The sequence below is a fragment of the Hyperolius riggenbachi genome, chromosome 10 (genome assembly GCF_040937935.1).
Source record: "Hyperolius riggenbachi isolate aHypRig1 chromosome 10, aHypRig1.pri, whole genome shotgun sequence".
NCBI classification, from domain to species: domain Eukaryota; kingdom Metazoa; phylum Chordata; class Amphibia; order Anura; family Hyperoliidae; genus Hyperolius; species Hyperolius riggenbachi.
The window spans coordinates 185949431-185964976 of record NC_090655.1 but is presented as its reverse complement, the minus strand read 5'-3'; positions in this window follow the sequence as shown (position 1 = coordinate 185964976).

Genomic DNA, 15546 nt, shown 5'->3' with positions numbered 1-15546 from the left:
GAGGGAAAACAGTACACCTCTCTGAACAGTGTCTGGGAGGCTGTGGTTGCTGCTGCACGCAATGTTGATGGTGAACAGATCAAAACACTGACAGAATCCATGGATGGCAGGCTTTTAAGTGTCCTTGCAAAGAAAGGTGGCTATATTGGTCACTGATTTGTTTTTGTTTTGTTTTTGAATGTCAGAAATATATATTTGTGAATGTTGAGATGTTATATTGGTTTCACTGGTAAAAACAAATAATTGAAATGGGTATATATTTATTTTTTGTTAAGTTGCCTAATAATTATGCACAGTAATAGTCACCTGCACACACAGATATCCCCCTAAATAGCTAAAACTAAAAACAAACTAAAAACTACTTTCAAAAATATTCAGCTTTGATATTAATGAGTTTTTTGGGTTCATTGAGAACATGGTTGTTGTTCAATAATAAAATTATTCCTCAAAAATACAACTTGCCTAATAATTCTGCACTCCCTGTAATTGCAGTAAAATATCTGTAAAATCTACCATTGCATTGCTACGCTTAATACAAGTGTAAATATTGTTTTTGTTATATACGCTATTTGACGTTTCATTTCATAATTCGTTTGTTGTTATAGACGGTATTTTGCCATTTAATTTCCGTTTATTTAACCTATTTAGCACTTTGGTTTCGTCACTTTTCGTTTACAACCTCTTAAACGAAAAATATGGTTTTGCATTAAAAAATCTAATACACAGGTATATAAGCGCTTTACAACTTTGAATAAACAGTAAACAGGGATACACAGACAGTACACCAGCAATACGGTGGAGCGCTATCAGTAGGAAAAGAAAAAGCAGATTAGCGCTCAAAAGTCCAGTCCTGTAATAATAAGCAATGGGGACACCCCTTGTCGTCTCAGCTGATCACACAGTTGCAGTTGAATTGCATTCAGGGTTAAAAGACGCATCAGTATCTCTCCCCCCCAACAACTCACCAGATGGTGTGGCCTGACACGGCCCGTCTGCGCAGCAGGGGTATCGGCCACCCCTCAGCCTCTCTGGCAAATCTCCACGGCTGGATACTTCATAGGTTGGGTGAACCTCCAGGAAAAAATATGAGAGACGCTTCACATAGCGTAAAAGGGAATTATTCCCGTATTTATTTAAAAAGGTTAAGAACAAGTTAAAAGCTGAGCGTTTGCTCATAAACAGTTTTCCAGTGCGGTATGGGGCTTGACGTTAAGCACGCAGCCAAGTGCTCAAAGGCTACCGCCGGAGTTTCACTTACTTACAATTTCGGCTATACCCCGCGCCCTTTTTTCCATGTGCCCTTTTTTGATACACGCGATGGAAGGGGGTATTAGGAATGAACACAGATTGCTCCTCAGTGTAACAAAGCTTCAACTGTCATGCAGACAGGAAAACAGCATTGTAAACCCAGCTAGAAAGGCGATAAAAAATAATGATGCAAAAATGGTTTGTATACAATACACAGAGTTTTGAATTAGGATGATACCGTTTTTTTGCACAATACACACAACTATGCTATTTGAAATACAGTGTATTTCACACAATATGCATTTAAAAGCAAAACACACAAACCTGAACTAGAGCTTTAAGCTAACTCGCATATAATGTTTCTATAGCAATAATAAGCTCTTAACACACATTTATGATATATAGTCGTTTTACTCACTTTTATTTAAAGCATGTTTATAATCCCTTAGGCAGCTGTTGATCCCTCCGGCAACATACAGACCCAGTTACTAACATACTTTCATGATATACTGTTAGACGCTCAGCATCAAGTTATTACACAATAGCCTGGAGCCTGCCGTATTGGATTCATCTCTTTGATACGACTGCTACCTCCTCTACAATATTTAGCCTTGTCAGTGGTTTGCAGATACCTTGAGGTATAATATTGACACTTCTGAGAGCTTTAACAGTAAAGTTGATGATTAAGTGAAAGATATCAGACTCTTTGGGTTTAACGCATATGCGAAATTATAACAAGACAAGACAAGTATAATTTATTTTGTGCTTTTCTCCTGGTGAACTCAAAGCACTTGAGCTGCAGCCACTAGAGTGCGCTCAGTAGGCAGTAGCAGTGTTAGGGAGTCTAGCCCAAGGACTCCTTGCTGAATAGATGCTGGCTTACGGAACAGCAAGAGCCAAGATTTGAACCCAGGTCTCATGTGTCAGAGGCAGAGCCTTTAAAAAGTGGATATAACCTAGGCACAAGACTGTATTCCAAAGCATATAGCTAAATTTGCTGTGATAAACAGGAATTCTGTTATTGAGTTACAGTATGCTTCACAAAAATTTACAGTCTATGCTGTGACATGTTATTTATTTATTGTATTTATAAAGCACCAACATATTACGCAGTGCTGGATGTTATGATGTTTAATACTGAACTTCAAATAAACAATTTAAAACAGAAACAGGAATTCTGTTAAATAAAATGTATAGAAAATGTATTTTAACTTTCCAGAATTCTATGTTATTTATTTTTAAATCAGGCCACGGAATGTCACGCCTTGGAAATAGTGTTAAAGACAATGGCTTTTTGTTCATTTAATAATTTTAAAAAGTTTATAGAACTTTGCAGAATTTTCAATTTAAAAAGTCTGCAGAAATGTGAAAAACAGAAAGCAGAGGTTTAACATCCCCGTTCTTTATCATTGCTTATTGCAACCATACAGTAATTTTAAGGTGCATACACATTTGCTCAGGTACACTGCTCAGTATCCTCTGAACATTCTTCGCCATGCATCAACCCATCATCATCACCAGCCTGGACAACTCTTTGGCTTTACAGGCAGCTAATCCAGTCTGACCTCAGTTAGAGCACCTGATCTGTATGCTTGTTCAGGGGCTGTGGTTAAAATTATTAGAGACACAGGATCAGCAGGAGAATCAGGCAACTGGTATTATTTTAAGAGGAAAAATCCATATCCTTCTCAGTTTAGGTTCCCTTTAAGGTGTCCACTAATGATCTTACAAAAACTAGGTAGTAGAAGGGTTAACTGAGTTAATAATTGTTGAATGGATACTTTAGGTAATCCCTCATATTACATAGAAGTGATAAAGTTGTGGTCTTAAAGTGCTCCGTCGATCAGAGCTAGGGTTTCTGAAAGGATTTCCTTCAGCTCACAGATGTGTGGTGTCTCACACTACCATCCAGAACCTTTCCAACTGTGCAACCATGCTTCTTAACCACTTGCCGACCGCCTTAAAGAGAATCTGTATTGTTAAAATCGCTCAAAAGTAAAAATACCAGTGCGTTAGGGGACATCTCCTATTACCCTCTGTCACAATTTCGCCGCTCCTCGCCGCATTAAAAGTGGTTAAAAACAGTTTTAAAAAGTTTGTTTGTAAACAAACAAAATGGCCACCAAAACAGGAAGTAGGTTGATGTACAGTATGTCCACACATAGAAAATATATCCATACATAAGCAGGCTGTATACAGCATTCCTTTTGAATCTCAAGAGATCATTTGTGTGTTTCTTTCCCCCATGCACTGAAGTTTCAGGCTGCTCTTTTCTTCTTGCAAACAGCTTTGCCCTTGTTTGTAATTCCTCAGTATGTGAAAGCCCAGCCAGCTCAGAGGACGATTTATCCAGCTGATTAGAGCAGCTTCTCTCTTCTCTCTTATCTAAATAACACACAGGCAGTGTGCATAGAGGGGCCAGAAAGGGTGAGTTCATAGCAGAACCACAACACTGAAGAACTTGGCAGCCTTCCAGACACTGGCCGACAAGTCTGACAGGGGAAAGATACATTGATTTATTACAGAGACTGTCATAGTAGAAAGTGCTGCAGTTAGCCAGAACACATTAGAATAGCTTTTGGAACATGTAGGATGATAAAAAACAGGATGCAATTTTTGTTACGGAGTCTCTTTAAGCCGATGGGCGGCGGCAAGGGCTGGGCCTAAACGACCACAATACGCCCATCGGCGGTGGCGGCGGCAGGCGTGGTTAGGCGGAGATCGTGTCAGCAATGACGCGATCTACGCTGGCATCTGGCCCCGCCCACTCTGCGCCGTAACCCGCCGGCGCTGCTAATTGGCAATCAGAAAGGTATAATACACTTTGTTATTGTAACAAAGTGTATTATACTGGCTGCCTCCTCCGCTGATGGTCACTCGTCGTGCGACCATCAGAGAGGACGGCAGCCATCTGGATAAGTGAAAAAAACACAGTTTGCCCCACACAGACCCCCCGATCGCCCACCCCAGCCCTCAGAACCCCCCGTGCTCACCCCAGCACACCACATTTTGCACCCAAGCACCCCCATAAAAACCCATCAATCACTCCCTGTCACTATCTAGTGACGATATCCCCTTGATTAGGTCCCTAACTGCCCCCTAGGGTCCCCTGATCATCCCCCCTACTCTCAGATCCCCCCAGACCCCCCCCCCCCTGTATACTGTATACAGCTGTATACAGCCTTACCCACTGATCACCTGTCTATCACCCCTTGTCACCACCACCAATCAGAGCAGACCCTAAACTGTCCCTTGGGGGCACCTGATCACCCACCCAGACCCTCAGATTGCCCTCAGACCCCCCCTCCTGATAACCTCCCCAGTGCACTGTTTACATCTATTCTCCCCTGTAATGCCTCACTGATCTCCCATCTCCAACCCTGTGTCTGCCACCCATCAGATCAGGACCCAGTCTGCCCCATGCGGGCACCTAATCAACCCCCCACACCCTCAGATCGCCCTCAGACCCCCCCCCCCCCCCATCCCCTTCCCAGTGCATTGTATTTGATCGTGCTGTAATTGTATTTGATTGTGCTGACATTGTTTTTGTGCTGACATTGTATTTGATTGTGCTGACATCATATTTGATTGTGCTGTAATTGTATTTGATTGTCCCGTGATCGGCTTTGATTGTCCCGTGATTGGCTTTAATTGCCCTGTAATTGCCCTGTGATTGCCCTTTGATTGCCCTGTGATTGGCCTGTGATTGCCCTGTGATTGGCTTTGATTGGCCTGTGATTGTCCTGTGATCGGCTTTGATTGTCCCGTGATCGACTTTGATTGTCCCGTGAACAGTTTTGATTGTCCCGTGATTGCCCTGTGATTGGCCTGTGATTGGCTTTGATTGGCCTGTGATTGTCCCGTGATCGGCTTTGATTGTCCCGTGATCGACTTTGATTGTCCCGTGAACAGTTTTGATTGTCCCGTGATTGCCCTGTGATTGGCCTGTGATTGCTCTGTGATTAGCTTTGATTGGCCTGTGATTGTCTTTGATTGGCCTGTGATTGGCCTGTGATTGCCCTGTGATTGGCTTTGATTGGCCTGTGATTGTCTTTGATTGGCCTGTGATCGGCTTTGATTGTCCCATGATTGGCTTTAATTGCCCTGTGATTGCCCTTTGATTGCCCTGTGTTTGGCCTGTGATTGCCCTGTGATTGGCCTGTGATTGTCCCGTGATCGGCTTTGATTGTCCCGTGATCGACTTTGATTGTCCCATGATCGGTTTTGATTGTCCCATGATTGCCCTGTGATTGGCCTGTGATTGCCTTTGATTGGCTTTGATTGTTTCTGATTGCCTCTGATTCCCCACTCGCCACCACCCCCCTGTCACTATCCTAGTGATCTAAAAACAGTGATTAGTGAAAACTGTCACTTTTTTTAGTATCACTAGTGTTAGCAGTTAGGCCAGTTAGCTAGGCCCCTTTGTAAGTGTCAGTTAGTGCTCAACCCACTGCACCACAGTCACTAATTAGCGTCATCACTGTCGCTAATCAACATTGGTACTATATAGTATCTGTAAGTGATCATTACTGATCTATATTAGGGTCACTAGAATCCACAAAAAAACGCAGTGTTTGCCCGATCAGGCCTGATCGTTCGCCTGCACTTGCGTTCAGCCCGCCCCACCGCAGTGACAAAATTTTTTTTTTCTGATCACTTCAAAAAACACTGTACAATAGCTGTGGCACTGTAAACATCAGTTTTGATTTTTTTTTTATCAAAACTCAGTGACCACAGCTTTCTACCTCTCAAATACTCCCTTTTGCTAGGTAGGTGCTCTTTTTTTCTGGGTAGTCTCAGAAGAATACCCCCTAAATTTAGCAGTCCACCATGGCAAGAAAGGGGTATTCCGATGATGAGGTTTTCAGGTACATGGCCCAGTCGGATGAGGACGATTAGGACGCCTCATTCGACGAATCTTCCTGGTCAGAGTTTGAACCTGAATTGAGCAGTGGCTCACTGACCGATAGTGATGACGAGGTTGAGGTCCCAGCTAGAGCCAGGTGTACCACACCCCATGTTGTTGGACCGCAGGTGGCGCAGGATCGGCCTCAAGGGCAGCAGAGTGGTGTTCGTGCTGGTCTGAGATTTCATGGTGGGGCAGGCACCAGCAGCACAACATCTCCTGGACCTAGAACCAGTACTTCTGTAGACCCTGGTGAAGTTGCGAGCACCAGCACGGAAGTTGAAACTGGTTCGGTGGCACGTGCAGTAAGATCCCAGTTGCAGCCACCAAGAAGACGGGCCCGTACTACCCCTAGTTTACCAGAGGTGCTGGCAAACCCAAATTGGCAATCCCCTGATTCCGCCGCACCCGTACTTCCCCCTTTCACCGCCCAGTCTGGAGTCCAGGTGGAGACAGATAATCTAGGATCGGCCCTAGACTTTTTCTATCTGTTCTTCACCCAGGATCTCTTAGACTTAATTGTGGCAGAGACCAACCGTAAGGCCACACAATATATAACCGCCAATCCGGAAAAGTTCCTTGCCCAGCCTTTTCGGTGGAAACCAGTCCAAGTTTCCGAAATTAAAAAATTTTTGGGCCTTCTCCTTCACACGGGACTAGTTAAGCAGAATGTGTTACGGTCTTATTGGTCTACGGACCCAGCATGTCATGTTCCCCTGTACTCTGCTGCCATGTCCAGGACACGATTTGAGAACATCCTGCGCTTCCTGCACTTCAATAACAACGAAACCTGTCATCGAAGTGACCACCCTGCTTTTGACCGGCTCCACAAAATTCGGCCCCTCATAGACCACCTGTCATCCAGATTTGCAGATGCTTATACCCCTGACCAGGACATCTGCGTAGACGAGTCCCTCATAAGCTTTACCGGGCGCCTTCGCATCAAACAGTACATCCCAAGCAAGCACGCCCGGTATGGGGTGAAACTGTATAAGCTCTGTGAAAGGGCCACAGGCTATACATCTTATTTTAGGGTCTATGAGGGAAAAGACTTAAAATTGGAGCCGGTCGGATGCCCTGACTACCTGGGGAGCAGTGGAAAGGTTGTGTGGGACTTGGTGTCACCCTTGTTCCAGAAGGGGTACCATCTTTTTGTGGACAATTATTACACAAGTGTGGCCCTCTTTCAGCACTTAAAAATAGAAGGAATCCGATGCTGTGGCACCGTGCAGCCTAGTCGCCGGGGCTTCCCCCAACGGCTCATTACCACCATACTTGAACAGGGGCAGAGGGCCGCCTTGTGTGCTGACGACCTGCTTGCGGTGAAATAGAAGGACAAGAGGGACGTTTACTTTCTGTGCACCAGACACGACAGTTGAAATTCAATGGCTAACTGAGGTCATTGAAAAGCCCCTCATCGTCCACGAGTATAATACTAACATGGGAGGGGTGGACTTCAATGACCAGAGGTTAGCGCCCTATTTAGTTGCCCGAAAAACAAGACGCTGGTATAAAAAAGTGTCTTTTTACCTCATTCAATTGGCAATTTACAACAGCTTTGTTCTCTACAGTAAGGCTGGGAGAACTGGATCGTTTCTTCAATTTCAGACCCAGATCGTGATGTACCTCCTGTATCCAGGAGGTGCTGTAGCCCAACCCCAAGATGCAACTAGCCGGCTGCATGGAAGGCATTACGCCTATCCAATTCCGAGTACCCCAGGTCACCGAATCCAAAGAAAACGTTGTCGTGTCTGCAGCAGGGCTGGAATAAGGCGTGACACCACTGTTTATTGTCCCACCTGTCCTGACCAGCCTGACCTATGCCCAGGGGAGTGTTTTGAGAGGTACCACGAGCAGGTACACTATTAGAGAGTAGGGAACTACAGACACAGCGGTAGGCACACAAGGGTCTCTCGGTGCTATTTCACACTGCTGTGATGCGTTAGGGCAAAATGCCTAGCGAAAGTCACACTTTGCGGTCCCCCCCCCTACGCCGGAAGTGCTTGACTTAACGCTAGTGCATGCCTACGTTACTGCGTGGCTTCTGTGGCAATTTCGATCGGCCCGGAAGTCATGTTAGTCTATGGCAACGCAGTTCATTACTAGGCCGAATGCTACTCTTGTGGTATTCCCTGAAGGTCTGTTTTGGACGATACGGTGCAGCGGGCTTGACCCACCGGATATGTCAATATGCAGTGTGAAACCAAACATCTGGTTTTGAGAGACCGAAATACACAGGGCTGCCAGAAACCTCTCCTTTCACTTGGGACAAAATGCGTAATGTACTTCGCCACAACTCTGTGCGATTTGCACTTCGCACATTGTCCCATGGGGGAGGAGAGGTTTGTCCTCGGGAGGTAAGTTAAAAAAAAACAAAAAACAGGTAAGCAAAGAAGTTAATGTTTGGTTTGCAATGTTAAGGTTTTTATTAAAAAAGTTCAAAGTTTATTAATGTTAATAAAGTAATTGCTTTGCTGCTTGCTTGTTTTTTTTTTGGTTTTTTTTTGTTTTTTTTTTTTCTCTTTTTCCATTCATTAACCTTCCAAGTGGACCGAGCGAACGACTAACCAGCTGCAGCACTGATGGTGCATCCTGACAGAACTTTGCGCGTCTGTCAGATTACACACAAGTCGATGCATGCAGCGCTGCAGGACGAGATTTCTCCTCTGCAGTCAAAAAGATACGTTTGCCGAGGCATATGGGTCGAGGAGCGGTGTTGGGGTTCATATGCTTTGGCAAGCACTTTGTATCAAAAAAGAACTCTGGCAATGATTTGCTTATCCACATCGATCGGTGTGAATGGATAAATCGGGTTTGCCAGGGCATACAAGCTGAGTGGGTTTGGACGTTTTTGGGTGGCAGCTCCTATGTCCTGGCAGACGCCTTCCCCTCTTTTTTTTCACTTTTTTTTGGCAGATATTTTTTCATCCACATTGATTAATTGATTGTTTGACGATCATTTTTCCTTTCAGCCCAGAGTGCATTACCCGTATGCCCAATATAAGGAATATAGCAGAAACTTCTAATACTGGTCATACATGTAATGATTGCAGTCTTGCATAGACCCTAAAATGCCAGGACAGACCCCACGAATGATGCCATTTTGGAAAGAGGACACCCCAAAGTATTCCGTGAGGTGCATGGTGAGTTCTTAGAATATTTTATTTTTTGTCACAAGTTAGCAGAAATTGTTGTTTTGTTTAGTTTTTCCACAAAATGTCATTTTCCGCTAACTTGTGACAAAAAATAAAATTTTCTATGAACTCACCATGGCCCTCATAGAATACCTTAGCGTGTATCCTTTCCAAAATGGGGTCATTTGTGGGGTTTGTTAACTGTCCTGGCAATTGGGGGGGGGGGGAAGAAATATCTCTGTAAATGGACATTTGTGTGTAAAAAATGCAAAAAATTGTCATTTACAGAGATATTTCTCCCACCCAGCATGAGTATGTGTAAAAATACACCCCAAAACACATTATACTACTTCTCCTGAGTACGGCGATACCACATGGGTGGCACTTTTTTGCACCCTAACTGCGCTAAAGGGCCCAAAGTCCAATGAGTACCTTTAGGATTTCAAGGGTCATTTTGAGACATTTGTTTTCAAGACTACTCCTCACAGTTTAGGGCCCCTAAAATGCCAGGGCATTATAGGAACCCCACAAATGACCCCATTTTAGAAAGAAGACACCCCAAGGTATTCTGTTAGGAGTACGGTGAGTTCATAGAAGATTTTATTTTTTGTCACAAGTTAGCGGAAATTGATTTTTATAGTTTTTTTTTCACAAAGTGTCATTTTCCGCTAACTTGTGACAAAAAATAAAATCTTCTATGAACTCACCATACTCCTAACAGAATACCTTGGGGTGTCTTCTTTCTAAAATGGGGTTCCTATACTGCCCTGGCATTTTAGGGGCACTAAACCGTGATGAGTAGTCTTGAAACCAAATGTCGCAAAATGACCATGTGAAATCCTAAAGTTTTTTAAGACTACTCCTTACGGTTTAGGGCCCCTAAAATGCCAGGGCAGTATAGGAACCCAATAGAAGGAGCAACATAAATTGGCCATAAACACCATATCATCCTAGTTCAATAGAAATCTTTATTGCACAATCTTCACCAAATCACAGGTGTACACATTTAAGGAACCAAAACACAGATAGTATTTAAAAACTGTTTATGCGCAGAACCCAATAAGAATTAAAACCAAGGAGCCATCCTGCATACCCCAGATAATCACTCTAGGCTTGTGTGCATGAAGTCTGTCAAAAGGACTCTCATGCTCCATGCCCGCAAGCCCAGTCTGCCTAGCTGTCACACATCAGCATACAGCCATACATACAGCAGCTGCCTCCCCCTAATGGGGTGGAGTCCTCTGTAATTTGAAAGGAACTGCAGCAAAATTCGTTGGCCGGCTTTATACTGACACAATTCCACATTAATAAACTGTGCAGGGGGGGGGCCTTGTCATTACCCAAAGCATCATCCCTCCATTTATCAAGCAACAATTCAGAGTACTTGCGTTTAGCCCACTCGTACAGCGTTCTCCGGCATCAGACTGTGTGCACTTTCACCTCCGGGTGTCCTATTCAGCATGTTCTGTCTCCAGCAGTGGGCACATACTCCTTGTTCCTCCCTCTGCTACTTGGCTGATGTTCGGGTACACTCGGTGTACGTGCGCATCTTATGGCTTCACAAGTGTCCATTCGCCATGGGAACGCCTTAGCTAAGGTCAGTCACGTCCTGCCTGTGACTGACAGCAGGCAATCAACATGTGTTATGCCGGCTAGCTGGGTCGGCTTCAGGCAGCAGGGTCAGCGTGGTAGCGTGATGTGGCGATAGGCTCCTCCCACCTACGCATTTTGCGTCACATGACGCTTCATCAGGGCGTGAAGAAGCGTCATGTGACGCGAAACACGTAGGTGGGAAGAGCCTATCGCCGCTTCACGCTACGACGCTGACCCTGCTGCCTGAAGCCGACCGGACGTGACTGACCTTAGCTAAGGCGTTCCCATGGCGAATGGACACTTGTGAAGCCATAAGATGCGCACGTACACCGAGTGTACCCGAACATCAGCCAAGTAGCAGAGGGAGGAACAAGGAGTATGTGCCCACTGCTGGAGACAGAACATGCTGAATAGGACACCCGGAGGTGAAAGTGCACACAGTCTGATGCCGGAGAACGCTGTACGAGAGGGCTAAACGCAAGTACTCTGAATTGTTGCTTGATAAATGGAGGGATGATGCTTTGGGTAATGACAAGCCCCCCCCTGCACAGTTTATAAGTATGGAATTGTGTCAGTATAAAGCCGGCCAACGAATTTTGCTGCAGTTCCTATCAAATTACAGAGGACTCATCCCCATTAGGGGGAGTCAGCTGCTGTATGTATGGCTGTATGCTGATGTGTGACAGCTAGGCAGACTGGGCTTGCGGGCATGGAGCATGAGAGTCCTTTTGACAGACTCCATGCACACAAGCCTAGAGTGATTATCTGGGGTATGCGGGATGGCTCCTTGGTTTTAATGCTTACTGGGTTCTGCGCAGAAACAGTTTTTAAATACTATCTGTGTTTTGGTTCCTTAAATGTGTACACCTGTGATTTGGTGAAGATTGTGCAATAAAGATTTATATTGAACTTGGATGATATGGTGTTTATGGCCAATTTATGTTGCTCCTTCTATTGTGTATATGATACTGGCTGCACCAGTTCACGGTTCAAATGAGTGATGAAAAGCGATTGCACGATAACTCTGTGGCTCCCTGGCAACTCCCTTCTTATATGCAGTATAGGAACCCCACAAATGACCCCATTTTAGAAAGAAGACACCCCAAGGTATTCTGTTAGGAGTACGGTGAGTTCATAGAAGATTTTATTTTTTGTGACAAGTTAGCGGAAATTGATTTTTATAGTTTTTTTTCACAAAGTGTCATTTTCCGCTAACTTGTGACAAAAAATAAAATCTTCTATGAACTCACCATACTCCTAACAGAATACCTTGGGGTGTCTTCTTTCTAAAATGGGGTTCCTATACTGCCCTGGCATTTTAGGGGCACTAAACCGTGATGAGTAGTCTTGAAACCAAATGTCGCAAAATGACCATGTGAAATCCTAAAGTTTTTTAAGACTACTCCTTACGGTTTAGGGCCCCTAAAATGCCAGGGCAGTATAGGAACCCAATAGAAGGAGCAACATAAATTGGCCATAAACACCATATCATCCTAGTTCAATAGAAATCTTTATTGCACAATCTTCACCAAATCACAGGTGTACACATTTAAGGAACCAAAACACAGATAGTGACAAAAAATAAAATCTTCCATGAACTCACCATACACCAAACAGAATACCTTGGGGTGTCTTCTTTCTAAAATGGGGTCATTTGTGGGGTTCCTATACTGCCCTGGCATTTTAGGGGCCCTAAATTGTGAGGAGTAGTCTTGAAAACAAATGTCTCAAAATGACCCTTGAAATCCTAAAGGTACTCATTGGACTTTGGGCCCCTTAGCGCAGTTAGGGTGCAAAAAAGTGCCACACATGTGGTATCGCCGTACTCAGGAGAAGTAGTATAATGTGTTTTGGGGTGTATTTTTACACATACCCATGCTGGGTGGGAGAAATCTCTCTGTAAATGGACAATTGTGTGTAAAAAAATTCAAAAGATTGTCATTTACAGAGATATTTCTCCCACCCAGCATGGGTATGTGTAAAATACACCCCAAAACACATTATACTACTTCTCCTGAGTACGGCAATACCACATGTGTGGCACTTTTTTGCAGCCTAACTGCGCTAAGGGGCCCAAAGTCCAATGAGCACCTTTAGGCTTTACAGGGGTGCTTACAATTTAGCACCCCCCAAAATGCCAGGACAGTAAACACACCCCACAAATGACCCCATTTTGGAAAGTAGACACTTCAAGGTATTCAGAGAGGGCCATGGTTAGTCCGTGGCAGATATCATTTTTTTTGTCACAAGTTAGCAGAAATGGAAACTTTTTTTTTTTTTTGTCACAAAGTGTCATTTTCCGCTAACTTGTGACAAAAAATAAAATCTTCTATGAACTCACATGCCTCTCAGTGAATACTTTGGGATGTCTTCTTTCCAAAATGGGGTCATTTGGGGGGTATTTATACTATCCTGGAATTTTAGCACCTCATGAAACATGACAGGTGGTCAGAAAAGTCAGAGATGCTTCAAAATAGGAAAATTCACTTTTTGCACCATAGTTTGTAAATGCTATAACTTTTACCCAAACCAATAAATATAGGCTGAATGGGTTTTTTTTAATCAAAAACATGTTTGTCCACATTTTTCGTGCTGCATGTATACAGAAATTTTACTTTATTTGAAAAACTAGCTGATTGCCCGGCGTTGCCCGGGTATGTATTTGGCTGGTGTTGGCTCCGCCTACTTTTTCTAACCCTAACACTGCATTGTTCTGCATTGAAATGAAACAAATCTGATTGGCTGTGTGTGGCTCCACCCCCTTTTCTGAATTTGAACCCCAGTCACCCAATAACCAACTGTACCAGGTTTGAGGCCTGTGCCATTAAGAGTTCAAGAATGGTAGCAATTAAATATTCCCCTTGAAAAGCAACAGGTGAAGTTTGATTCACTTTTGTAGGCTCCACCCACTTTTCTGAATATTAATCCCAGTCACCCAGTGACCAACTGTGCAAAGTTTAAAAACTCTGCCATTAACATTGTAAGAATGGCTGCAGTTTACATTTTCCCAGTGAAATTTGTATTTGTCTCCACCCACTGATGACCCGGGATTGCCCGGGTATGTATTTGACTGGTTTTGGCTCCGCCCACTTTCTAACCCTAACACACAAACACTGACCAAGTTTGTGAGCTTTGGGGTCCTTGGCATCAATAATTTGTATATTCCCATAGAAATTAAACAAATCAGATAGGCTGTTTGTGGCTCCGTCCCTCTCCAGCATTTGAGCCCCAGTCACCCAATGACCAACTGTAGCAGGTTTGAGGCATCTGCTATTAACAGTGTAAAAATGGCAGCAATTTAAATATTCCACTTGAAAATCAACAGGTGAATTTTGATTGGCTATTATAGGCTCCACCCACTTCCCTTACTATTAATCTCAGTCACTCAGTGACTGGTCAAAGTTTGGGAACCCTGAAATAAACAGTGTAAGAAAGGCTGCAGTTTACACTTTCCCAGTGAAAATTGTTTTTGGCTCCGCCCACTTTTTGTAACCTGGACACAAAGTCACTACTCAATGCCCAAGTTTGTGAGTTTTGGGGTCCTTGGGATCAATAATTTGTATTTTCCCATGAAATGAAACAAATCTGATTCACTGTTTGTGGCTCTGTCCCCTTTTCTGAATTTGAACCCCAGTGACCCATGACCAACTGTACCAGGTTTGAGGCTTGTGCCATTAACAGTGCAAGAATGGCAGCAATTTTAATATTCTCCTTGAAAAGTGACATGTGATTTATGATTGGCATTTTTAGGCTCCACCCACTTTTCTGAATATTAATCTCAGTCACCCAGTAACCAGCTATGCTAAGTTTGAGAACCCTGCCATTAACAGTGAAGAAGAGCTGCAGTTTACAATTTCCCAGAAAAATCTGTTTTTAACTCCACCCACTTTTTGTAACCTTGACACACATTCACTACTCAATGACCAAGTTTGTGAGCTTTTGGGTTCCTGGCATTAAAATTGTGCTAATGGAAGCAGTTTATCCAGCAAAGAAATCTAGCTGTTTTTGGCTCCGCCCCTTTACTGAATTTGAACCCCAAACACTTATCGACCGACTGTAGCAGGTTTGAGGCCTCTGCTATTAACAGTGTGAAAATGGCTGCAGTTTCAATATTCCCCTTGAAAATCAATAGGTGAATTTTGATTGGCTCTTGTAGGCTCCACCTACTTTTCCAGAATATTAATCCTAGTCACCCAGTGACCAACTGTGTGAAGTTTGAGAACCCTGCCATTAACAGTGTAAGAAAAGCTGCAGTTTACATTTCCCCATGTAAAAAGTTAGTTGTTTTTGGCTCCGCCCACTATTTGTAATCTTGACATACAGTCACTTAATGACCAAGTTTATGAGCTTTGGGGTCTTTGGCATCAATAAATTGCATTTTACCATTGAAATTAAACAAATCTGATTTGCTGTTTTTGGCCTGCTCCCTCCAGAATTTAAACTCCCAGTGACTGACTGTAGCAGATGTTAGGCCTCTGCCACTAACAGTGTAAGAATGGTAGCAATGTGAATATTCCCCTTGAAAATCAATAGGTATATTTGGATTGGCTGTTGTAGGCTCCACCCACATTTCTGAATATTCATCCCAGTCACCCAGTGGCCAATTGTGTAACGTTTGGGAACCCTGCAATGTTAAAAATGAAGTTGTTGACACCGCCCACTTTT